This window comes from Charadrius vociferus, unplaced genomic scaffold (assembly GCF_000708025.1).
Source record: "Charadrius vociferus isolate BGI_N301 unplaced genomic scaffold, ASM70802v2 scaffold272, whole genome shotgun sequence".
NCBI lineage: Eukaryota > Metazoa > Chordata > Aves > Charadriiformes > Charadriidae > Charadrius > Charadrius vociferus.
This window is the reverse complement of record NW_009647421.1, coordinates 2455921-2481637: the sequence shown is the minus strand read 5'-3', so window position 1 is coordinate 2481637 and position 25717 is coordinate 2455921.

Here is a 25717-nt window from a genome sequence, read left to right as displayed (position 1 = left end):
AAATTTAGCGTCTATATATGATGCGTTAAGAATGTCAAAACATTAAGGATGCTTCACTTTACCTGTGCCTAAATATTACAATGTTATTCCCTATGATGGTAGCAGCTTGATTTTGGTAATAAATCAACATGATTTCAATAAGGCAGTTTAAGCTTGTTAGCTAAGTGAGCATTAAATTCAATCAACTTGGTGCTTTGGCCTTCTGTGTGAAGTTAGAGGGGTTTTACACTAGAGAATACTTGGTGCTTGTAGAGATCATTCATAGCATGGGCATCTGTTGGGCAGCTAGATGATTCAGTATGCCAGTTGGCTCAAAATATTGTAGTTGCACCAATGCACTCAGGTACTGTATCAGGCCATTTTGAGGCTCTACACAGTGGCCGTAATTTCACTTTCCCTATTTAAAGTGTATGATTGTGTTACCACAAAATAAACCAAGACTATCAGGCAGATTAGCATATTAGTGACTGCAAAAATCTCATTTACAGATGTCAGCTTCTCATTATTCCTGAGACCTCATCGCTGCAGCATCTTGGTGTTAGAGGGCTGGTGAATATTAGAAAGTGGTAAACTGGTGGAACTGCTGTTTTCCTCAAAGCCGTTTCATGAAGTGTAAGACACAGTTGTTTTTCCCCCTTAAAATATCCCAGCCCCAGGGAAATGTTTAGGAATGATTGGATTCAGGTTATATTACCCATCCCATGGAAACAGGAAAGAAGAATCTGATACATAAATCAACATCTACTTTCTGCTTCACTGTAATTTTTTTCAGCCAAAATCTTACCCTTTTCAATAATGGGTCACTATGCACTGAATTGACCTACTCAGACCAGGTCCATCTTCAATCAATTTTTGGTGACTTAGTAAGCACAACGAGCAAACTACCACTTCTACTTCAGATGCTACAAAATCAATCCCAGGAAAATGCAAGCAATTTAGATGACTTCTCTGGATGAAGTTGTGCTATGTTGCACAGAACAAAATTCAGAAAGAGGTGATGTGAAGCTGAGGAGCGGGAAGTGTAACCAATCATCAGGTCAAAGATAGCATCAACTAGCAGCAATGCTAAACATTTGACACAGTCAATTGGGTGCCAGCTTTAATTTTGTAATTCTTCCAGAAATTACAGCCTTTGTAGCTGAAGCAACAGGGCTAGACTGACAAGGTTAGAAAACACTTTAAAAAACAACAACACCCCCACAAAAAAAAAAAACACCAAACGCAAAACCTCATAGAATTCTTGTTTCCTTTTAACCGTTCATGCTAATATGACCAATATACTAAAAATAGAATTGATCTTCCAGTATAAAGAAAATTTTATTTTCAGTTTTTCTTGTTGAGATAATAGAAACTTAGCCTGCACTGAGATTTAATCATGTAAAATTCCTAGAGTGTAACAGAAATTCCTAGCTTCTTTCAAGTAGGTGATTATTTAAAGGCCAAGAACAGCAAGGATAGAGGGGAAAAATAACTTTCTGCATGAAGGACACTAAGATGGCATTATTCAAATGAAGAACAAAGTGCACATGATTCTTTGCCAGCAAGTTTAAAAAAGGTATATTATTCTATTTTTTATCTTATCAGAAAAGTAATACGTCTTAATTTATAAAGACACATTTTAGAGATAGCCCACTGAGTTGTAAAAAATACAAATTAACCATCATTGTCATGACAGAGGCAGTCAGGAAACTCTTAGATATTTTTAATACTCTGAATTTTCACAAACAAGCAGCTTCACAAAGCAAGTAAACAAGATAAAGGACATATCTTTAAATAAAAGTTTTTATCAGGTTTGATTTCTGACATCTTTTAAACACTACTTTGGTGGTTGCTCACAATGCAAGAAAGACTCTGCCTTTCCATTGAGAAGGTGGTTAATCTTTATTCTTTCTTACTACAAGTTTTCCATGTCCTACTATGCTATAGCACAATGCACATCTTGTGGTATGGATCTTGGTGTTCACCATTCGTTGGCTGCTTTCCCATAGACAGATTACTGCTTGGCTTAATTTTTACAGCTATCTTTTTAATAGGAGAATTAATCTCAATATCTAGCAATACGTTATCTCTACCTGACCATTAAATGACAAAGTAAAACACATGTAAAGCTACTGTTGTACATCTACATTCAGATCAACAAATATAGCTGGCATATAGTCAAGGTTTTTACCTTAGATGGACAATTAGTTCAAACACATTGCACGTTAATAGAAAGGCACACAAAAGCTTTGGTATTCACCATCTGTACATGCACTGAGTGAGGTGATTTCAGTATAAAACATGTTCAACAATCAGCAGGCACTTGCTTTTGCATCAGATTTTTGCACGGAAATGTACCTGTTGAGGAACAGAGATAAAACACGATTTAAAAGTAAAGGAAATTCTGTACTGAAGAGAGTTACTGCCAGAACACATCCCTGTTTAACACCACTGTGCATTTCAAATCTGTCACAAAGATCACTATCACGCTGAACTTGCATGACTTTTTGAGAAGACGCAAAGATGAGGATCCAAGAGAAAACAAGTCTTTGAGTGCCTAGAAAAATTCTGACTGTCTAGATTTAAGGTTTTATGACAACTGTGAAAGCCAAGTAAAGAGCCCTCTTTATTTCAGACACTTTTCTTTCAGCTGTCTTAAAGCAAAGACTATGTTAACAGCTGATCTACCAGCACTGACTGTCTGGATATACACATTCTGTGAGAGCTTGCAATCTCTTGAGGGTAATTTATAATGAAGGCTTGCCAGAAACCCTTATGACTATCTTCTTTGTATTTACATCATTATGAGTTAGTATTCTTCATATCTTTGCTCCCTCTAGCAGTCAAGCAATACACCATGCAGATGTTTAAGCACCACCTGTCTTTCTAGGTTCAGTATTCATTATTTACTGCAGGCTTCCAAAGTGCAAAGCAATGTGGGCATAATTATAGAAAAATATCTATTAAATGTCAAATGTCTTTGACGGATACAAAAAAAAAAAAAAAAAAACAAGATAAAGGTTTTTAGGTTGTGAGAGAAAGACAAGAAAGAATTTTTACCAACATTAGGGAACATGTTGAAACAGTGGAAACAATTGGGTCAATGTTCATACTTGCCACCTTCCTTCTCCTTCTGTCCTTTTTACCTTTCTTTTTTGTCCCCTTGATCACTGGCACAAATTTATCTATCCATGTCCAATCCCACTCCACACCTTCAAATCCTATAATAACACATCTTTGTCTGGGGCCAACCACAAAAAAATCATAACCCTGAGATTACAAAATAAAAACAGATGTAATGAGATCTAGTTTTTTATTCTCTTCATGTGAACTCACTTCTTTATCTCATTGGGGTAGTGTGAAGGCTAAAATTGGTCCTCTGAAATCTGAGTGACAAGTACAACACTGGTTTGATTTTTCATTATAATTACAAGATGACAAGCACTCCTTAAATTTCAGTAAGTTCTTTTATTTCATTTAGCTTCTGCCCTTTGTTCTGCCACTTGCAGCTCAGATACAGGAAGACAAATCACCTTCAGTGTGACATCATGTCCTCCCACCCCACCCTTGATAGTAGCAGGAGTTTACCCTCATTTGATTATTTGACTCTGTAAGTGTTTGGCAAGATTGAACTCTGTTGCTGCAGCCTGGTCCTATTATGGTTTCTATGGGCGTAATAACTGTGTATAGCACAGACAATGATACGGTGTTTAAAAACTTTCACTCACAGAGGTAATACTGCCTACAGGATGCCTATGCTACAGCTGTCAATGCTGCTACCAGGGATGCCCCTGGCAGTGGGTTATAGCAATGGAGGTTGCTAGTGGTGCAAAATTCTTTCCATTTTGAAAACTACTCTCTCGCTTCTGCGTATTGTGGTAAGTGTTGAAGTTTAACTCAGTCAGCTGAGTTGTATAAGTGTGTGACTTCCTCTCTGATGCTGGCTTTGAAAAGAAAAAATGAAGGCAGCTGACGCTCCAGTAGGAATATTGCTTTTTAAAACTAATATGTTGTTAGAAAGGGGGTGAAATCAGTGAAAAAAGATCTTTGGCAATCCCATCTTCCCACTAGATCCACAAAGCACGTAATGACAACAGCACAAGGGAAGCTTCTTAGGACAGGAGACAGGAAAACCCTTTTTGGCAAGGATGGTAAAGAAAGAATCCTTCCTACTCAGATTCCTTCAACAACAGAGAAAAGCCAATCATTTCTGCCTTAAACTTAAAAAGCACAGTTGCCCTCAAATTTGAAGAACCAGGGGCTGCTTTGCCTCTTCACAAACAAAAGTTACAGAATAATTGGTTTTCTGCAGTGATGCATCCTCTTCATTGTCACAAGAAGGAAAACCCCTATGGCACTGCCAATGTGTGCTCCCTTATTTTATTTCATACCAGAAAGTGCAGAGGACTAATTCTTTCCAGTATGGGATTCAACATTACAAAGGCAGAACAGGTCTAGATATTTCATTCAAAATACCTCCAGACCCCCCTCACACCAGTCCTGCCACCGTTAATCCTGCTAATCTAGACAGGCACTGGTCTCTGAATTCCCAACAGAAAATCTGTCACAGATATCGCAGTAGAATGCGTACTGATATTTAACGGTGTGGAATTAACTTTTACTGAATCCTAAAAAGCAAACAACCCCTTCTACAGTATGGGAAAAGGCACGTACAATAAAAGTTGATAAAAGTTGTCTCTTTTTTTACTCAACAGATAAAGTGGAAAGCCCACCATAACCGTATCCAGGTAGCCTTGCCCAAATCAGCATGGAGCTAGAATAGGTAATACAGAACCAGGTGTGACCTTTGTTTTCCAGTCTTCTTTTGTCTTGAGCAAACACCATTTTGTTTTTTTTTCAGTTTTAGAGATCTCTGTTGGCTGCAGTGAGCAAACCTGAAAAATGTGTTTTTGTCTACATTTAAATACTGAATATCACAATACAATCCATTTAGAAATTTTGTACTTTTTCACTTTGCCACAACTGCACATGGGCTGCCTTTTCAAGTTATCCCAGCCATTCTGTATTAACACAGTTTTCTTTTGTCATGAATTTGATTTCTGAGCACAGAGCCCTGATTTCTTCTGCTGTGTATTTCTAACAGCTCAACCTAAATCCTTTGACTCAGTTTTCTGGTGACCATCCTTCACCCTTGACAAATCAGAAAGATTTTTAATCACTTTGTTCATGGTAGAGTTTAAATTAGCTGTAGAAGCAAAGGGCCAGTCTATTAAAGCAATGCATTAATCCACTATGCTGCATTCAGACAGCAATTTCTGTTTCTAAAAATACACCCGTACATTCAGGTTGGTTTTTTAATTTTTTTTTATTGTTTATTTTGAAAGAAACTTTTGTCTTGACCTTGAACTTCAATACTTGGCCAAGATGTCAGAGTTACAGAGGTAACTTTTACTGTAGCTTACCTTGATGGGAAGACCAGCTGTTGTTAAGTGCAAGAAGTTGCCGATATACTTTGGTAATACTTTGTACACTTAGGAGGCCAAATGTCTGTCTGTTGTACTAGTAAACTACATAATAATGTTTAGCTGTACCTAATTATTGTGTTGTTTCTCTTTCTCTAAACACATTTTTAAAAGTGTTTATCTCACTTCAAGAAGTATCTCCTCATATTTAATTCCACTTTACATCATTAGGTATAGTTTATAACAGAACACCCTTCTAAGCAAATTAGTACTTGCTTCAAGAAGCAGTAGAATTCAGTAAATATAAATTTTAGTAACTGGATCCTTTTTACCATCAAGGTAAACCAGGAGTATTCAGTGATTTCAGTAACAGTAAGGTTCATCCTATGTCATTAATGGGCTAATGACTGCAAACTTTTAGTTCAGAGATGACCTCTTCTTTTTTAAAAAATGTTACAATGGCAAATTCTGCACTGATGTGAATTTTGTATTTCATTTGGATCACATGAGAATAAACAACACTAAAGTCTGACTTAACATTAACAACCTCATATCTTTTCCATGGCTGGAATTAACAGGGCAGGTAAACATGCACATACCATTCCAATAATCATAACATAGATCAAACTCAAGTTTGAGTCTGGTTACGTCTAGGAACATGACTCAGAAACATTTGGTCAAGAAGAATAACTTGTGTCGTCAGATCCAGCCTCCTGCTACTGTAGGCACCATACCAAACCGTTATTTTCATAAATCACCCTTAATTTGAAAAGCAGTATGTTTAGAGTGAGTTTTTGCTTCTATTACTCAGATTTACAAGCCTCACTTCAGTAATATTTTGAGATTTCTTTCAGTTTTGCAATTTACTTTTTTTCCGCGGTATTTCCAGCTTTGAGTTCTTAAATAAACGAGTTCAAGCTTAATTAACAGCTCCCCCTTCTTGCTGTTTCACACCTACATTTACACAGCCCTGCTTAGTCTTCTGTTCACTAAACTAGCCAAGCTCTTTTACTCTTTCATCATGAGCCCTCCTGTGCTTCTGTCTTTTCCATAATTGCATTTATTCTATTTTCAGTCACTCTTTCTTGAACTTGCCCGCCAAGAATTGTTCATAGATTGCATATAACTAGTGTCTTAAGCTAAGCCTCTTCTCTGTTAGTTGAAAATACCTTTCCTATGCATACCATCATCTGGTCATCCTGTTACATAGAAGCACTGCAGACATGTCATCCTGGTGAGCTTTAGAGCATACCAGATATATTTATAAGTACATGACTCCACACTTTCTATTATTTAATCTCACCCCATTTTTATTACTCAGTTTTGACCTTCCCTGTCAAAATATCCCAACCATGGCTCTGATATAACATTTCTGCAGAGGTGCAAACTTTATTCTTCTTGAGTAGCTGTTTGTGATGGTGAAGTCTAAGGAACCCATTAGACAAAATCGCCATAATTTTGGAAGTTATTGAAAAGTAGGCATTACTTATATGTTTTCCATAGATAAGGCTATTTTATCATTAAAAAAAATCTGTGATTCTGTTATTACAAATTTGCCACTCGAATGTATTGTAGTCCCACAGTATGCTGTGTATTGCCAAATCAGGACAGCAGGCAAAGAGAAGTTTCTGTGTGAAACTGTTAGGATTACCCAGGACAGAAAACATAGTGGTATGATAGGCTAAGTCAGTCAAACCTTTGACGGGGCAAACTGGGTCTTCACCTCAGAATTGAGTACTCCGAAAAGAACAGAGAAGATTTTATAGTAATAGATCAGGTTTTATTTCAACAGAAATTATAATAAGTATTTTTTTAGACTACAGAAGATAGTATAAAGATAAAAAATTGTTTAAAAATATCTCCCTCCTACCACTATGTCTTTGCAAGACATCGCCTTTTTTCCAGGTTTGTTCTCAATCCCTGCTCACTAACAGTAAATTGTGACTCAGGTTACTGCCAGTCTTACACAGTTTCTCCAGGGAAACATCTCTCTTTCATCATTAGAGAACATTCATACTGGCTTATATCCAAAGCTCATCCTGCCTTTGACACTCACCTAAAGCAGATAGGCTTAGAAAAAATCCCCCCAAGAATAGAGGAAGCATGTGGTGATAGTTACCCTATATACACCCCCAAGCCCCAATCACATGTAATACTGGGACTTGCAGAAATAGCTTCTATGTATTCGGCAACTCTCAATGGATTTTTCTGCTATGAACTTGAACTCTTGAACCCTATTGTAAACTGCCAGCATTTAAAGCTTCCTGTAACAAAGGAGTTCTTCAGGTTAACCATAAGTGTGAAGATCTGTGTCTTTTGTTTTGTTTCCTGTAAACTTCAAGCTCTATTTAATGTCTTCTATGAGAATAGAATATTGGAAGAGGCAGTGAACAATTGATTTATGTCCTATTCTTCCTCTGTTGCCTCTTTCAAAGTTGGTAGCCCTGGCATACTTTGTTATTCCTTGCAAAGACATTATTCCAAACCTTTGTTCACTCTTACTACTCTTTGCTGATTTTTTTCCAGTTCTGTTAGATACTTGCTAAGGACATAAAACATACAAGAAGGAGTAAACCACAGATTTTCACTGTCAGTTACATTCTGTTCTAGTCTCTTTTTTTCTCAAGTAAATTATGACATTATTTTTGCTTTTTACCTGCTGCTAAGCATTAAGATGAATTTATAATAGCTCCATGAAAATACCGAGGTCTCACCTGAGTGGTAATGGTTTGCTCAGATAATTTTATAGAAGAAATTCAGATTGGTTTTATCCGTGTATCATTTTACAATTACCTGTGCTGAATTTTATCTCTTTTTTTCGCCTTCTAAAACCCATATACAGTTCTTCTGAGTTGGTCCTCACGTATCATTACAAAACTGTCAGTTTGTCATTCATTCCCCTTTTTAGGTCACTTGCAACTGAGCTAGACAGCACAGAAACCTGTTGAACTCGTTACAGACATTTAGTCACACCCTCTGATCTTTTATATGTTCAAAGACCTCTTCTTTACTCCAGTGCTGCTTACAGGCCTTAAGAGACTTTCTTGAACTAACTTAGGAAAACCTTTCATATACTCAGGTTGCCTATATTAACCAGGTATCCTTTCTTCACTCCTTAATTGGTCTCTGAAAGACAAGCAATCAAACCAACCAGAACACTCCCGTACATTCAAATGACAGAATTTCTTCTTACAAAGTCATACCAGCTCTCTCCCTACATGTTTGACCTCACGCACAACAGTTCTATGCTTCAGCCAATATGGATTTCAGGTGCTCTGGAGCTCAACTGGTCTGTACTTCCTCTAATCTCTCTCACAACTCCTTTGTAAACTGCCAACACTCCAGCCTCCTTCCCTTACTTTAGTACCAAAGCAATTTAGCACAAGAGACTGCACACTACAATCATCATTCACTTCCCCCCCACATACCCACTTCTTTAAGTGCCTTTAGATCTATGGAGCAAATAACATGTTGTCCAATGAAAATTGTTAGCCTTTACCTTGGCCACATACTGCTCCTGATCAGTCAGGCAACATCAGGTTGTCCAATATCCATCTTTCTCTGCCTGTTGGCACCACCTTGCCCTCTGGAAGCTTGTCTTCCCCCCCAGACATGCTCAGGTGCTCACTGGGAATGAGCAATCACCTCTTCAGCCAGAGGCATCCACCTACTCTGATCATGCTCAACTTGGCCTTGTACACTGTTTACATAAAATAAATCATAAGGAAAAGGTTTTCTGCCCAATTACAGATAGTGTTTGGTGTTCTTAATCATTCAAGACAGCTGTTTGGGAAGGAATACAACAGAACGGGGAAGTCATGAGGCTCATCTGTTTTGTTTTTTTTTTTTTTTTATATATCTGTCTAACAATCTGAGCAAAGAGGAACAAGAAGAACAGTATTGAGCTTCTTCTAACTTAAGGCACTGCTCTTTTAGGTTTTTCGGGTTGTCTTCCCCACTCTTCAAATGCTTCTCCAAAGTAGTACAAGTGTCCTGTTGGCTTTGTCTTATCTTCCAGGCCTTTGGAAATACCTTCAGGTATCCAAATGGATATAGTTGTGTATGTGCACATGTATGAATTGCTCTCTAGATACGTACATCTTGACCAGCAAGGCATTTATAGTCACATGTATTACTTTCCTGACCAAGCCCAGAAATATGCCAGATTAAAGGGCTATAAGGTGAGTGAAAAACTGCTTGAGCAATAGCACTGAGATTCACCAGTGGTTCAGTATCAAAATGACATAGTTATTAAGTGGAGCTGTCTAATTTTGCTACTACCCAAAACTACCATTATTGGTTAGGACAATGAAACAGAAATACGTTTAGTAAATTTAGAGATGATACCTATCCCTCCCCTTAGTGGAGGGGTTGTTTCGCAGACTAGAGTTCCGAACAGTACTTAAAACAGTAACTTCAATCTGAAGATGAGAGTAAGAAAAAATAGTACTTTTTTTTCCATAGGGAAGAGTGAAACCCAGCAGAAATGTTTAATTGTACAAATACAGAATATGGAATTCTTTAGGCAGCTGCACTACAGCAAGGAATCTGAGGATGTAGTGAGTCATACTCTCAGTACTGTAACCACGTTCTCCTGATGCAGGAGATGCAAGATGTATGCTGGGATGCAGAAAAAAACACAGAAATGCTAAATAATCCTTTTGCCCTGCTGCAAATGCTAGGCTTTAGCTAAAATACTGTACTTTCTTTTGAACACCACACTTCCAGAAATATTGTGGGGCAGCTGAAGAGAGTCCAGGGGGAACAAGAACAGGATACTCTGCTCACAGAGGAAGATTGAGTGAATTAGGGTTGTTTAGCCTAGAAGGGAAGACTGCTAGGAAAACAGTTGTAACAATCTTCAGATTCGTAAGAGGCCATTGCAAAAAGGAAGGGGATAATTTGTTCTATTTCTCCATGTCAGTGCTGCGTAAGACAAACGTAATAAGTTTAAATCACAACAAGGCAGATTCCCATTAGACATTATGAAACATTTTTAGCAATAAGGATGGTGAAGGACTGGAACTGACTGCCTAGGGAGGTTTAGAAAGAAATTCAAGAAGCGTCTGTCAGAGGGATAGAATAGATGATCTTTTAAGATCCCTTCAAGCTTTCAAGTCCCTCATTTGCATTCCTAAAGACAATGACTTCAGCCAGGAATGAACATAAGATACAGGTTGACTCATTTTACATAAAGCTTTACATAACATGTGTTTTTACCCTACATACTGAATTTCTAGGTCAAGATTCCACCTCCGGTTCTCTCAAATAACAATAGTAAATAAATAACTTTTCTTTCCAATGCAAATCAGAATGTCTGTTTGTTTCTTTGGACTTGCTGGCCCTATCATTTTTCCCGTGATCACTTTCTCTAGTAAATAATAAAACATTCCTCCATACGTTGTCCAAAGTGATTCACTTTATTTCGTGACTTCATTATTGCTAATTTTATAAAGGCAAGTTTGACAATGAAAAAAATAAATTTTGGTGCTAGATTAAACATGTTTATAGAGTTAGTTGCCCATCGAGTTGTCACTGTGTGGGTAGAAAATATACGTAGTGAACAAAAATTTTTATCATAATTCAAAACATTTTCTTGGCTGAGAATAACTGTAGTCCTGGAGAGCATGCCCACGCACTACTGGGCTTTGGGTGGATTTCTCAACAGAGGAGTGATTTTTTGTTTAAGGTACGGCACTAGTGGCCATAATAGTGTTCCAGCCAGCTACCTAAGCATGCTGGAATGCCAAGTTCAGCCCAGAACTTACCGCACTTTCTTCCGTGCGTTGAGACCCTCTTCGGTGTATTCGAAAAGGTGGGTGCGAAGACATTTGTTTCCCCTGTCTGCTGACCGGCTGGCCTCTTTCTGGAGACAGTGCAGCCCCCTTTCTTGTGATGGATCTGAACTATGTTACCAGGCTGGAGCAGCAGCAAAGCAAGGCTGGAAATGCCTTTTTACTGCTGGTGCTTACATCCGCCTAGGCAGCTCCCCTTTATTTCTATCCAGAAATACAGCCTCTCCTCTATCCAGATTAAATGGCATCTTTATTGCTGCATTACTCAAGCCTGGATTTTTCTCTGTGCAATAGTCAGTACCTGCAGGATCTCCAATAACACAGTAATAACACTATTGAAGAAAAAAAGAAGAGCATGATCTTCTGCTTCTTCATTGCAGCATTTTGCCTTTTCAGTTTTTCATCTCAATGACTTTATTTTTGGCATTCCCTGTAAAGACTGAAAAAGTGAATACCTTTCGTATACAGGTTTGATTGGTTCATCAGCATACAGAATGTAAGAAAAGCCAACAGTACAATGCCTAATTTAGACCTCAACAGGAATTGAAAGGTGTTTTATAACAGACATATACACCTGCTGCCTTGCAGGTTCATGTGTTTCTTTCCTGTCAGTAGCAAGAAAGTAACTTCTGACTACCAATTCATAACAGTCTTCTATCAACATGATAAAAATTTATCTCTAAACACTGCCAATTCTAAAATAATTTCTCTGAAAATAAACTTGTTTGTGCTGTGTTGCTGTATCTATTTCTGTATTATTTCTGTATTATTTTATGATTTAAAAATACGTTATCTTCTGAACAGTGGCAGAAAAAGCTTCATATATAACGCAAAGAAGAAGACAAAATCCTAGAAGAAAACAGGAAGAGCACTCCAGAGAAATTATGAAAAGATGAGGAAAAAAATTTCTGCAAGAAAACCAAACAGTATGTGTCGCCTTTCAAAAAAAACCCAAAACAGACGAGAATCTCATAAATCAAGAGCAGTCAAGTGTTAATACTTTGCTAACTAGCATAAATCATCACTCTAATGCCTAAGTTCAATTTGATTCTGACATTTTCAGCATATGTGAAAAATAGCAATTCTCAGCAGCGGCTGGTTGCAGTTTTCTCTTAAACTTATAGAGAGAGAGTTAGAGTGTGAGAACAGCAGCCTTGAGGAGGCCCTGTGCTCTGGGGCTGGAGCAGCAGAAGGTGTTGCTAAATTGCTGATGCAGGTGTTGGTCATTTCCTTTCATACTCCAAAGCACAGATGCTTCTGGTGTAAAAGAACATGTCTGCAGTACCATAGTCCTCCAGGCACTCCAAAACAGCTCTTTGAAAATCATGGGCAGCCCCACCAGCTGTGGAATAATCCAGACACTTAAGTGATCTTCCCCTGGGAGTCACAAGGAATTTATTGTCATAGCACTGTGGAAAGTACAAATGACCCCTTCAAGTTGCCCTGTAGATCTTGGCTGTAAGCAAGGCTCTTGCTCACTCTTCCTTGAAACGTAAAAATTAGATCCATGTTGACCCATTTGGGAAGAATTTTCTTAATCCTTATGTTTTTGTGAAACTTAGAACTTCCAATTCCAGCATCCTCAAAACCCAAATAAAAACCTGCATACATTACCTAGCTTTTGGTCTAACACCATAGAAATCAGTAAGATTTTCTGATCTGCCCTCAGAACCCTCAACTGAGATGATTCACGTATCTGTGTTTATTTTGGACTTGTTAAGGTTGGTGTATCTAGGCCTCATTTGGATTCTAAACTAAGCTTGGTGATGGAGTTCATTAAGCAAGTGGTCCAAAGCATCAGTATTATCTAGTCACAAAAAATGTTGCTGCAGTCATTACGTTTAGCTACTCTTTTTGGACGAATAGTCAATATAGCTACCACAACAAGGGCTCCTACTAAAGCTCATTTTTCCCTGTTTTATTTTTTCAGTACTATAACTAGTGTTTCTTTCAATTAACTTTTGACTTATGATCACACAGCATATTTTATCATTTATAAATAGAAGTAGTTGTTATTCATTACTAAACAATTAAATATGAATTAGTTGTAAATAATTTATAAGGAGCATTTAAGAGATATCTCATAGAAAAAGCAGAAGCATCATTTAAACCCTGTCTTTATCACGGGGAATCTAAGAATGAAGCTGACTGTAACATCTGTCAAGTACTTTAGAAATAAATTCAAACATCAGTAATTCTTGAAAGATTGACATTTTTAAGGTATCCGTTATAGTGAACTAGGGCTGTAAGCATCTTTGAATCCATCCAGTTTCTCGTTGACAACAAGAGGCCACGTTTCCTGGAGCTGAATGCCTAGCAGCTTTGTTGCAAATTTTGTACTTGATCACACACTTTCCTTACTTGATGATCTTGGTCTTCAAGCATGTCACCTCAATGATGAATGAAGCAGGTCTCACTTCCCTAAGCACACATCTTTCAAGTGACCAACATAACACTTCCCTGGTGCCTAGAAGAGGTTCATATCCTACAGCTGGAAAATCATTTTCATAGGTCTGTAAGGTGTTCTCAAAGCCTGTGAGGGAAGTCTAGAAATGTCAGTAAACCAGTAAAGGCACAGCAACTTTGCAGTGTTCCCTGAGTTCCTGCCACCGTCTGCCTCCCTCTCTTTGCAACACAGCATGACTCTGGCAGAAGTCAGTCCGTGTCGTACACTAAGGCTAGCAGCTGTCCCGAGCTTTGTCGTGAGGCACAGAGGGAAAATCTTCTGTGGCCAAGATGAACACGCAGGAGTTCATGCTGACTGATTCAATTATTATAACACCAATCCCTCTGAGAAAATCCCAGCAGGGTACGTTTGTAATGCTATGAAGCACAGTTAACACATTCACCTTGTCCTTTCCAATCCTGCAATTCTTCTTCCTCAGATACACAGCCCTGGCCACCAGAATAATAATAAAGGGTTGTCTGTGGGATGGGAGAAGGGAGAGTTTTACACTGCACTGCTGCCACAGTGACATGGACAGGTTAACTCCTTGTTTGGTCTGGTGCTAGAGGAAAACTCACATCCTCTGGTAGAGCTGATAGAGATTCTCCTTGTTAATATCAAACTGAATTACATCAAAACAATCAACCCTTTAAAAACATCTCCCAGCCATCAGCATATCTCCCTCTGTTATACGTAGCAGGAGAGCCACTTAAAAGAGCTTTGAATGCTTTATCTCGGTGTGGCTGCTGCACTGATACACCTTATCATCGCTGCTCTCAGGGATGAAGAGGAGAAGTTTGTTTCTCGTGTTCTGCATCTCAGTGACAAGAAGTTGTTTTTTTCTTATGGATTCAATGCAGATTCACCCTATAAATCACAGGCTGACCACCTTAGGTTTGAAGCATTTTGAAAACTCAGTACTATAATGCTAGTGGTCTTAAGCTCTGACAGAGTACGCGCTTTTGCAATCTTGTTTATAAACATCAAAGCTAACTTTGAAATGTCAAATTCCCTACTAGAAATTCAAGACATTCACTGAGTTTTACAAATGCCACTGGTGATTCTTTTACTTCTGAGCAAGCTGCAGTTTTCTTAGTGAAGTATCAGATTTGAAGGATGATTTAGCTTCAGTATTATTTATGAGCACTTGTAAGGCCCCTAGCTAAGGACAAATTTCCATATTACCTGCTGCTGTACTGCTTCCATATTTCCTCTCATTATTTGGCAAAAAAATCCAAAATAAAATATTTTAACTCTCTCAGTTAAAAAAGGGGTCAATACGTTCTGAAGAATATGTTTGTTTTCTTGACTACGTATACAGACAGATTTATGGCTCTGGACTTTTCCCTTTGTGATAAATGTCTTTGGGTGTATTTGGCTCTTGCAGTTTCCCCAGCAGACCTCATCATTTCAGTAAGTCTACTTTGGTGATCTGAAGAAGCCACAAAATGTGAATTTTGTTTCCGTAAAGTTAGAATGGAAAGACCTTTTACCTTTCAAATATTTCTCCCATTGCTTCGCCTGTTTTCTCAACTCTGGCATAGCTGAGACAACTCATCTGCTTCTGTTTCAGACTGAAATGAGAACAAACTGACACCAAAGCAGCTACACAGCCCTTTGGTTTTAGCACTTACTGGGAAAATGGGGCTCTAAAATTAAATCTCTTGAAGGGACTGTTGAACTTGAATCCCCAATAGCAATGGCTCTAATCACCATGCTACTGATGGTTCAGAAGTGTCTCCCTGTTTCTCCAGTTTTGATTCAAAATTGCATCCTAGGACCAAGGGAATTTTCAAGCAAATGTTTTTCACAAACACCATCTGTGAAAAGTTGTGGCCGGAGCAGTCTCTTCTTCTGTGATGAAAAATCCACTCAGGAAAGGCTCCCAACCATTTCTAACATATATTCATAGCAGGTCACCCAGAAACAACTGTATGTCACAGATCAAAACTGCTTCTCTGCCTCCCTTATTAGTTAAATTGCTCTGGACATGCTGGAGAGGACCGCTGTAGAGTAATCTGTTATTTGTAGTAATTATATGAATTTAACAATCAACAAGAATTATACGTTTACTGCAGTTCAAATTCATACCAGAGCTCTTGATGAAGGCAATGTGCCAGTAAACTCAGAGCCCCAAATGAGTGCAGTGAGGCAGTGTACTTGGAAACGGAGTGTATTAACAACTTGCAGTGCTAAACTTAAGCCAAATCTAAACACCAGCAGACAATAACAGCACCAGAGCACAGACACAAGTTGTTCAGGATTTCTCTTCACACAACTTTCTGTTCCATGGAGAAACAGGGTGTCAGCTGGCGGTACCACGTTGGAGGTTATCTACTGTGAAACACCATATCTTTTATGTGCTCTCTGGCATTTCTGTTCCATTCATTCTAAGTCATAGTGATTCAAATCCATTTGATTTTACTATCCTTGCTTCAGCAACTTTAGTACCATTCAGTGCTCTATCTCTATTAGCTGTTGGCCTCTAACACAAACACGAACTTGCTACACCACAGTTCAACGTGTTCATACTTTTTCCCAATAAACTTCCTACAGGTTTCAAAATTTCACTTGAAACACTGAATTTTGGGAAATAAGCCATTTGATATTTTATCTGGTGACCCTGTTGACACTTATGCAAAGGTATAATAGGCTTATATTGACATCCAAACTCATGTCAAGCCACCTTCTGTGCTACCATGAGTGTTTTAAGCCTGTAAGTCTTCCTTGCTCTGCAGCAAAGCCATATTTGTGCAGCAACCACTAAGACAAATAGAGTTCTTGCTTAAATCAGGGTAAAGAATATAGTCCCTACAAATCTTCCCTTTATATAGTAAAAATCTATCCAGAAACTAATGTCACTAGAACAGATGGCTGTATCGCTGAATTATAACTACTACTTGTCTGCAATCATATGCTTTTTATGGAATGACACCTTAAGATAAAGAAATGAGTATAAAGGCAAGAAACTACTTTAAAAATCTATAATCAGTGTCATAGGTAGTTTTTTGGGCTGAAGCAGATTAGGAAGGTGCTGGGTGACCGTTTGAAAAGTTGGTACTAAAAGGCATTTTCTCCGCCCCAGACCTGCACAGCATACTCAAGGGTCAAAAGCAGTGTAGCTAAAAACAATGGGAATTGACAGGATGCATTTTGCTTCTGTTTTTTCAACATATTCTGTGTAATCTGTGGTAGACCCTAAGAGGTGCCTTGCATGGCATAGCTCTATAAAACCTCCTGTGTGGACTACAGCATTGACTGGTAGATCTTTCCACAAAAAGGTTCATTATTATTTTCAGCAACACTTTGAATTTTAATAGAATATCTAACACTTCTTTATTTTCAAGATTACCCTAGAAAGTGTTGGATTTTCTTTTTGTTTTTAGAAAAATCAGTCAGTTCCATGAACACTTTTTTAGTAAAAAAAAAAAAAAAAAAAGTCCTTTGAACAGGATTTTGGGGAAAAATATTCCATTTTGCTTGGTGCCTCTCATCTAACCTTCATATTGTTGATATATAATTTGTGTTCCCAACTGTAGACAAAGATCTGCTGCACTTGCAAGCTAGCCATTTGCACATGTAACCACAAAATAATCTGTCTTGTATCTTTAAAAGTAGATTGGATATCCATAAATCATTTAAATGAATATTATATATCATGTATGTCATATACAATATGATTTATGATATGAATATTTAAATATATATAAATATATATATATATAAATATATGTTCCATTATTGTTTTGGTGGCAGTTGAGGAACTGATCTAAGACTGTCTAAAATTATGCTTTAAAACATTTAATCTATATAAAGGCTGTCTGCATAATCATTTTGGTACCGGTAAGTAACTCATCGCTTTTTTAAGCACTTTGGAATGTCTTCAGTCTGACAGGTTCAATATAAAACCAAATTCAATTCAATATAATTTTTAATATATCTGTATAAATCCCCATAAGGTCCTATTATAATTCTTCCCTCCAGCATAAATTCTTCCTCCTCCTTAATAAAGTTTGCAGCTGTGTTACAAAGTCACAGATTCTAAATACTGTCTCATGGTACAGTTTTGAAGTCTCTTGGGTGACTGATTGTCCCTCTCTTCCAGCTGCAACAAGGACATTATAAATGCTGACATTTCAGTGATAGATGAATCTGCACAGATCAAAACACAAATAGGGGGCATTTCCAGTTAGCCTGCTAAATCCCAATAAAAGAGATTTTCTATATCTGGAGGCATAGTTATGGATTAGTAGGCTTTTAACTCATGGAGTAGTGTTAAAGAGGGAATTTCACACAGGGGGAAACTTACACTTTGCTGAAAACTTAAGTCTATTCCCCTCTTCCGGGCTTTGAACAATTTTCCTGGCTCCAATCTGTTTACTAATTATCAAATAAATTTGTTGTTTCAATGCAAGTTTTCTTCAGCGGCGCTTTTATGCTAGATAAGTAGCATCTTATCTGCTAAGAAGCCCTTGCTCTGCCGCAGTGAGAACTCAAACTAAATGAGAGCTGGCACCTACATTCTGGGAATGCTGTTAAACTAGCTTCATACATAAATACAAACATTCACTTAAAAAGCTTAGTGCGTTAGGGTCTTTTAAATGAAAAGTGTCAATCATTATGACATATTATTAGAAGTATTTTTCTTTTATTTACAGCATACTTTGAAACAAATCATCCACCGGTGTAAATCTGTCAGTGAAGTCAATGGAGCTATACTGATTTACAGTCCCTGATGATCTGGCCCTGTGGTTTGAAATCACTACTAGGAAAGAATAACTTGAGTGCCTGGGTTAAAAAGTAAGTGAATGGATTCTGTAATACTGACAACTGGTTGATACTTGGTAAAAATCAGATGGACTCTACAAAAGGCTAAGAATAGCTGTGTTGAAATAAACATAAAAGACCACTTGACTTTACAGGGGATTTAAGAGGGTGGGATCTTATTCTGCATTTCTTTTTTTCATTTTATTTGCAGAGTTTGGACAATATCAGCAAAAGTACTGTCAAAAAGCTAAAGTAGAAATCTTACTATATTTTACTTTTTATAGTGGAAGTGCTGAGTATGTCAAGAGATTTCACAGCAGCTTTGTGAGAAGTCAGATTATTCTGATAAGAAATATACTTCCGAATTATTTTTCAAACCTCTTTCCAATATTGAGTCTTTTCAGAACTAATCCATGCTTATCTTACTCTCTTTCTCACCACTGATTAGAAGAATTTCTCTTTCAAGCTATGTCATAAACAAAGGAGTAATCTCATGATTTTAGCTACAACATACGAATTCATAAGGTGTATTGCCGTAGTTTAAGACTAACAAAAAAACTCTGAACTTGAGAACATTGCTGTTCTATTTGGAATTTTTAAGTAGCTTTTAAGATAGATTCCAATACTTTAGTCTCTCCTACTTAAGCTTCAAAAAAGATTAAGCAACAGGGTGGTGGTTCAGTCTTTCTTGAACTACCACAGCATTATAAGTGTCAAAATAAATGTTTTTATCTATGCAAAATATTACCTATCAAGCACATCAGAGCCTATCCCATTCACGTACAATTAAGTTGGAGAAAATTAGCTGCAGCCAGGCGGTTGTGTTACTTATTCCAGTTAGTTAGCTACCTCAATTATTCCAGCAGAGAACTTATCCTTCAATTTTAAGGGATAAAATTTCCAGAGGAGTTGTTTCAGTAAACAGGCTAAACATTCAAAGCAGAAATGACAAAGCTAATGTCATTTGTCAGAAGCAAGACTGCAGTATTATTTGAGAGATCGCTGATAATCAGCACTATGTATTATAGTACGTAATTGATATTTATGTCTTGTGCTAAAAACGAAAATTGTGATGAGATAAGGAATTGGGACACAGGAGCAACAAGGGATATATTTAATATGAAATTGTGAGAGGAAAGCAAATGTTTAACAACAGATTTTTTTTCTTGGGTATATACATGAGGGTAACTCCCAGCTAATCCACCATTATATTAACTTTTCCTTTCTATTATTAATAGGATAACTGCACCAAAATTTTTCATCAAAACATCAATGTTATGCTACAAGTCTTATTTCTCCATTTTTACTTGTGTTTTTTTTTTCTTCTATCACTGACTAAATAACAAAATACTATTTGGCTAAGAACAACAGGAAATCCTTACATCATTGCTGTCAATTTATTTTGGAACAAGATGTAAATGTTCTTTCCTAGAGAACATCACTTCATCTTCTTCAATCAAGCAACAGAAGCTCATAGCATGCCATCCACAAAGGCTAGACCTTCACAAGTACTTGTGTGTTGCAGTGCCAAACACCCCAGCTGAAGCCTTAGTTAGCCCTGACAAGCACCCAAACCCTACCCAGTGCAAAGCCAGCGTTAGGCACTTCCACATGGATATTCAGAAACTGGCTGAGTAGGAAGCTATCTGAGATGGCAAATGAGATGATGAGAAAAGCAAAGGTGTTTACGCAGCTGGTGTGATCATAGCTTTGCACCTACTTTGAAAACCCCTGGCCGTGAACCCATCCTAGAAACAGTCACCTAAGTCCCACTGGTGAAAATTAAGAAATGAATCCATTTTTCCACTATGCTATGCAGCTGACTATTGGAAGACCTCCATGGTAAGAGACCTGGATTTAAAACTGTATCTTGCTTATTAGGAACAGTGTTTATATAAATTTTCTCTGAGGGACAATATATGTTCCCAGGATGCTGGTTGTCTTTTCCTTCACTCCTTCCCTTCTGAACTCTTGCATTTCACAGATACTTTTCATCGTTATTTATTGTAGCAGGAACTTGAATCTTGGATTCCAGCATCCTATCTGAATGCTCTTAAATTGTGAATTAGTTAGTCTTCCTTCTTGTTGACCTTAATGAGGTAACATTTTTGAAAGGAAAGAGAAACTTTGCCCAGTTTGGCCCTATCTGCCAACTAGCACAGGTGCTTCTGGCAGCTGTTTCTCTATGCAGAGCATAAAGGGAGCTGGGAACCTTACTTTTGGGCTAATGTTTCTCCCAGGGAGCAGGGCAGTAAGAGACAGAGGAAAGAAGCTGAGATCTTCACTCATGAAACACTAGTAAAAGAAATAGTGTGCACAAAGGCAATTGCAAAGCGATACAGCCTAAAGTTAAGAGATGTTTTTCTTGTTTTGATTTAAGGTACTATGTTTGTGTCACTATGTGATCTGCAATCCTATTCCTGCATGTGGCACCAGCTGTAATCCTGTCTCCAATGGTTCGGTACAAAGTAGGACGTGGAGAAGCATGTGAAAGACATTAATGTTTATATTAATGAGTTAAGCTACAGATATTTTGGAGACAAGGCTATAGAGCATGTTGGTTATGTTTACACCCAACAGCAAGAAAACCAAACACCTTTTCTATCCCAGTATACATACTGGGGATAGTACAGCTGTCTGTGCATCCACCCAGAATCTACTGCAAATAGATAGGGATCATAAAATAGAAACGGTGGTATAATCAGTGCACAGGGTGCTGGCCAACAGCAGCTTTGGGGCAATTGGTGTGAATTGCCTGGGTTCTGCACTGTGTGGCCTCTTGCAAAGCTGTTTCCTGGAAGACATTTTTGGGGAAAGAAATGTTGGAAATTTAATTTGATTTCAGAACTCAAAGGTAGTCATAGTACACCGTAGAAGGCTTTCTCCATTGAAGATACATGCTGTAACAAATTGCTATTGCCATTAGTATTTGGTGTCCAGATCTATGAGTTGTTTCATCTTCATCTATTATGCTGCATAAAAGAGACATTGAACACAGAGCTATAAAAAGCATACAAAAATAAAACAACATATTCACAGCTAAAGTAATTCTAACCATTTTTGAACTAGAAAATTCTCTCTTTAAAATAGGAATTCCTAAATTTCTCTTCTACCTCTGCAAAAAACAGAAGATACTTGGAACTAACAAAAGTGGAAAGTTGTGTTGGTTTCGGTTTTTTGTTTGTTTGTTTTGACATGATGCAAACAAAGCACAGGCATGTGCATGTTAGCCTAAACCTTCTCTTCTTTACAAATGAGCCAGATTGCTTCAATGACATGTAAAATAACAGCCAATCCAAGTACAAAATATTTCCAAATGCCTTAAAACCTACACCTCACTACAAAAAAGACATTGAGGTGCTGAAGCACATCCAGAGAAGGGCAACAAAGCTGGTGAAGGGTCTGGAGAACAAGTGTTATGAGAAGCAGCTGAGGGAACTGGCATTGGAGAAAAGGAGGCTGAGGGGAGACATTGTCTACCTGAAATGAGGTTGTAGTGGAGTGGGGGTCGGTCTCTTCTCCCAAGTAACAAGTAATAGAATGAGACGAAGGGATCCCAAGTTGCGCCAGGAGAGATTTAGTTTGGATATCAGGAAAAAATTTTTCATTGAAACGGTTCTCCAGCACTGGAACCACTGGCCAGGGAAGTGGTTGAGTCACCATCCCTAGAGGTATTTAAAAGACATGTAGATGGCTTAGGGACATGATTTAGTAGTGGAGTTGGCAGTGTTAGGTTTATGGTTGGAGTCTATGATCTTAAAGGTCTTTCCCAGCCTAAATGATTCTGTTGTTCTATCATCTGATGATTTTAACTTAATATCTAAAGATCAAAAAATGCATGAATTTTGGATAAACTAATGGCAAATGTAACCTCCATACATCCTCTAAATTTTTACTTAGCATTTGGACTGCAAGGAAGTTATGGGATTTATAAATCTCAGTCTCACATGCTTCAGAGGGGGGTTATGTTCCTGACTGAGAATCTAATGGCTTGTTTCAGTGAACATCGGTTTATTTTTCCTCATCATAAATATTGACTTTGTCTTCCCCTTGTTCTACATTAATGTATTCCATCAATAAATAATGATATGCATCTCAACAGAAGTCAACATCTACTTAATGCAATAGTTTTCCTAGTACCACAATAATCAGAAAGTCTTTTTAATCAGGATGGAAAACAAGATGATTATGGTTGTTCATAGACCAATAAAAAGTTCTTTTTATTTTCTACTCTACTTTACAATGACTGCTGGTTGAGACTTTTCTGGTATAAGGCATGCACTAAAAAGGGAAAAATCATTTTCATAGTTCTTTGTTCAAAACTTCTCAGAGCTGCTCTGCGCCACCATATAAGCATTAGCTGTACAAAGATTAAGTCAGTGGAAAAAATGAGGAAAAGATTTGTCTCCATTCCTTCCAACATATAATAGCTCACAATTAATTAATTTATTAATAGAACACAGTATCTCATTTTCATCATCTCATTCATGCTGTAATATATATATGGAGATTGAAAGAAAGCCACTCTGAAATAAATAAAATACCACTGTGTAATTCACTGATTGTGTGTAGCATGTGGAGCAAGAAGAAACAACAGAGGAAACTACAGACTGCGATTTCAGGTTCCTATTAATTAATGATAGATGCAGTCTGGCTACACTGTTTTTAGATTGTAATCTGAGTTTGTGAGCTATACATGCTATCTGACACTGGAAAATAAACTGGAATGAGAAACGTCACCTCACAGAAAGGAAGTGGAATGAGATTGAAAAGATACAGGCAGTTAATTGGCGTGCTTAAATTGTTTTATTTTCAGCAGCATATAATTTAAGAGAATGGATCTTCTGCAAAATACACAGTCTAATGTTACTGATGTGGAAAAACAAACACTGGCCCATATTGTGACTGAAGTACCTGATGAAATCAATGTCATCATAAATAAGTTTAAGAACACCTTTTTCCATTGAATCAGATAGAGATGTAAGGAAAGATAAACTTGAAATAGTGATTCTTTTGCTCTAAATGGTATTCAGGAAAAGTACTTAATTTTTTTTCCTTTTACTTTTTCAGTTTTCAGCAATGGATCCTTTGCCTGTGTTTGGTATTCTACCACATCCAGACGATTGCTTTCTGAAACTCTTAGGATACTTTTCTCCTGGCCAGCCAGATCAGACTCTCTTTTCAAGAACAGAATCTCAGATCAGATTTTCAGGACATAATCCTTTCTGTTTCCAGTAAGACACTGCTGTTTCAATTCAAATCAAACCAGGGAGCTTAGGCGTACATATAGTCTAATTGCAAGAGGGTTTTAGTCCTTGTGGACATTTTGTCCAAATAACGGCTTCCAATTGCAACAGACAGCAGTCCAGGCTCCGTGGAGAACTTTATGCTGTATTTCAGTGGCTGAGAAGTTTACATGTGTCACTGTCACCTCTGAAACAAACAAAAAAAAAAAAAAAGGGAAAAAACCCTCACTAACAATAATTTTTACTTTAATACAGAAAAAAGGGACACAAAAAGAACACTTATTCATACAAATGGCTGAACACACACTGAACAAATTGATGCATAAATTGGCTATGATAAATGCTTGTGTTAAATGTGGTTATTTATTATGTGTTCCATTACATAAATTGGTTGCAGAATTATAACAAATGTTCTTTATTAATCTTACCTTCCCTGTGGCTGGAGAATGACTTGAGGCAATTATCTTCAGCGTGGAACTCAATTCCATTATTGTTGACAGGCAGAAGAGGCCAGGCAGCCTCCTAATCCTGCACAGACAACTCAAATCCTCCTGCTTCTGCTTTTTAGCATCCTGCATCTCATCTTGCTTTTCTGTGCTGACATGGTGTGCCACAGCATCTCTTTCCAGCACTATTGCCTCTAGCTCAGGAGTTCTTGAGAATGCAGATTCAAGATACAAGAAAGAAATGAAAAGAACTTGATAACTACTCTCTTTACTCTATATAAATTATAAAACAAAGGAAATTTGGCTTTATCTCAGCAGTTTCACCATACATTGAGTGAGGCTGCATTTTCAGTTGTCTTTTGCATCAGTATTTCACTCTAAATTCTCTGTGAAAGTCCTGCACTGGAAGAAATCTGGACTGGAGGAATGGGGTACTCTGTGGTTAAAAAATAAACCCGGCAAAAGTTCTACTCCTATTTGCACCATGTAGATAAGAACAAAGATAGTAGCAAAATGGTGTCCTAGATTACCAGAATGTGTAAACGACATCGTTGAAGATTTAATGGCCCTGCTTCTAACCTGTGCCATGTTGACAGGGTACAGTTCCACAGGCAGGAATAGAAGAATTTCTGATTTATGCTCTGTGCGAAGAAAATATGGTTGTGCAACTTTAACTTGCCCTAGAAGTGTGAGATGATCACAAAGGCTCATGCCCGGTCCTGATTTCACAAACATAATGAAGATGAGAGTCCTTCTGGGAAGCAGCTGGCACAAGCTCCCCTACAGCCTTCTACCCATTTTCTCTGAAGAGCTCATTAGAACAAGTTCCTGGAGCACTGCAGTCAGCTCACAAAAGGATCCACTTGACTGTTTTCCCCTCCATCTATATCTTTTGCTATTTTTCTGAGGCGAACGGGGGAGAATGGCTATGAAGGTAGATTAGGGAAGTGATCGTCCCCCTGTACTCAGCACTGGAGAGGCTGCACCTCGAATACTGTGTTCAGTTTTGGGCTCCTCGTTATAAGAAAGACATTGAAGTGCTGGAGGGTGTCCAGAGAAGGGCAATGAAGCTGATGAGGGGTCTGGAGAACAAGGAGCAGCTGAGGGCACTGGGGTTTTTTAGCCTGTAGAAAAGGAGGCTGAGGGGAGATGTTGTCACTCTCTACAACTACCTGAAAGGAGGTTGTAGTGAAGTGGTTGTCATTCAACAAGGTACATTACGCCCAGGTAACAAGGGATAGGACAAGAGGAAAGGGCTTCAAGTTGTGCCAGGGGAGGTTTAGATTGGATATTATGAAAAATTTCTTCACTGAAAGGATTGTCAAGCACTGGAACGGGCTGGCCAGGGAAGTGGTGGAATCACCATCCCTGGAGGCATTTAAAAGACATGTAGACATGGTGCTGAGGGTCATAGTTTAGTAATAACTTGGCAGTGCTGGGTTAACGGCTGGACTTGATGATCTTAAAGGTCTTTTCTAATCAAAATATTCTATGATTCTATGATTAACTGTGTGATTCCTAGAGGGGAGAAGAGGAAACAGTTTAGGAAAATCTATAAAAAGAAATGAAGAAATGTGTAACTGAAAACTAATGTACTTTTGATATTTTTTAAAAA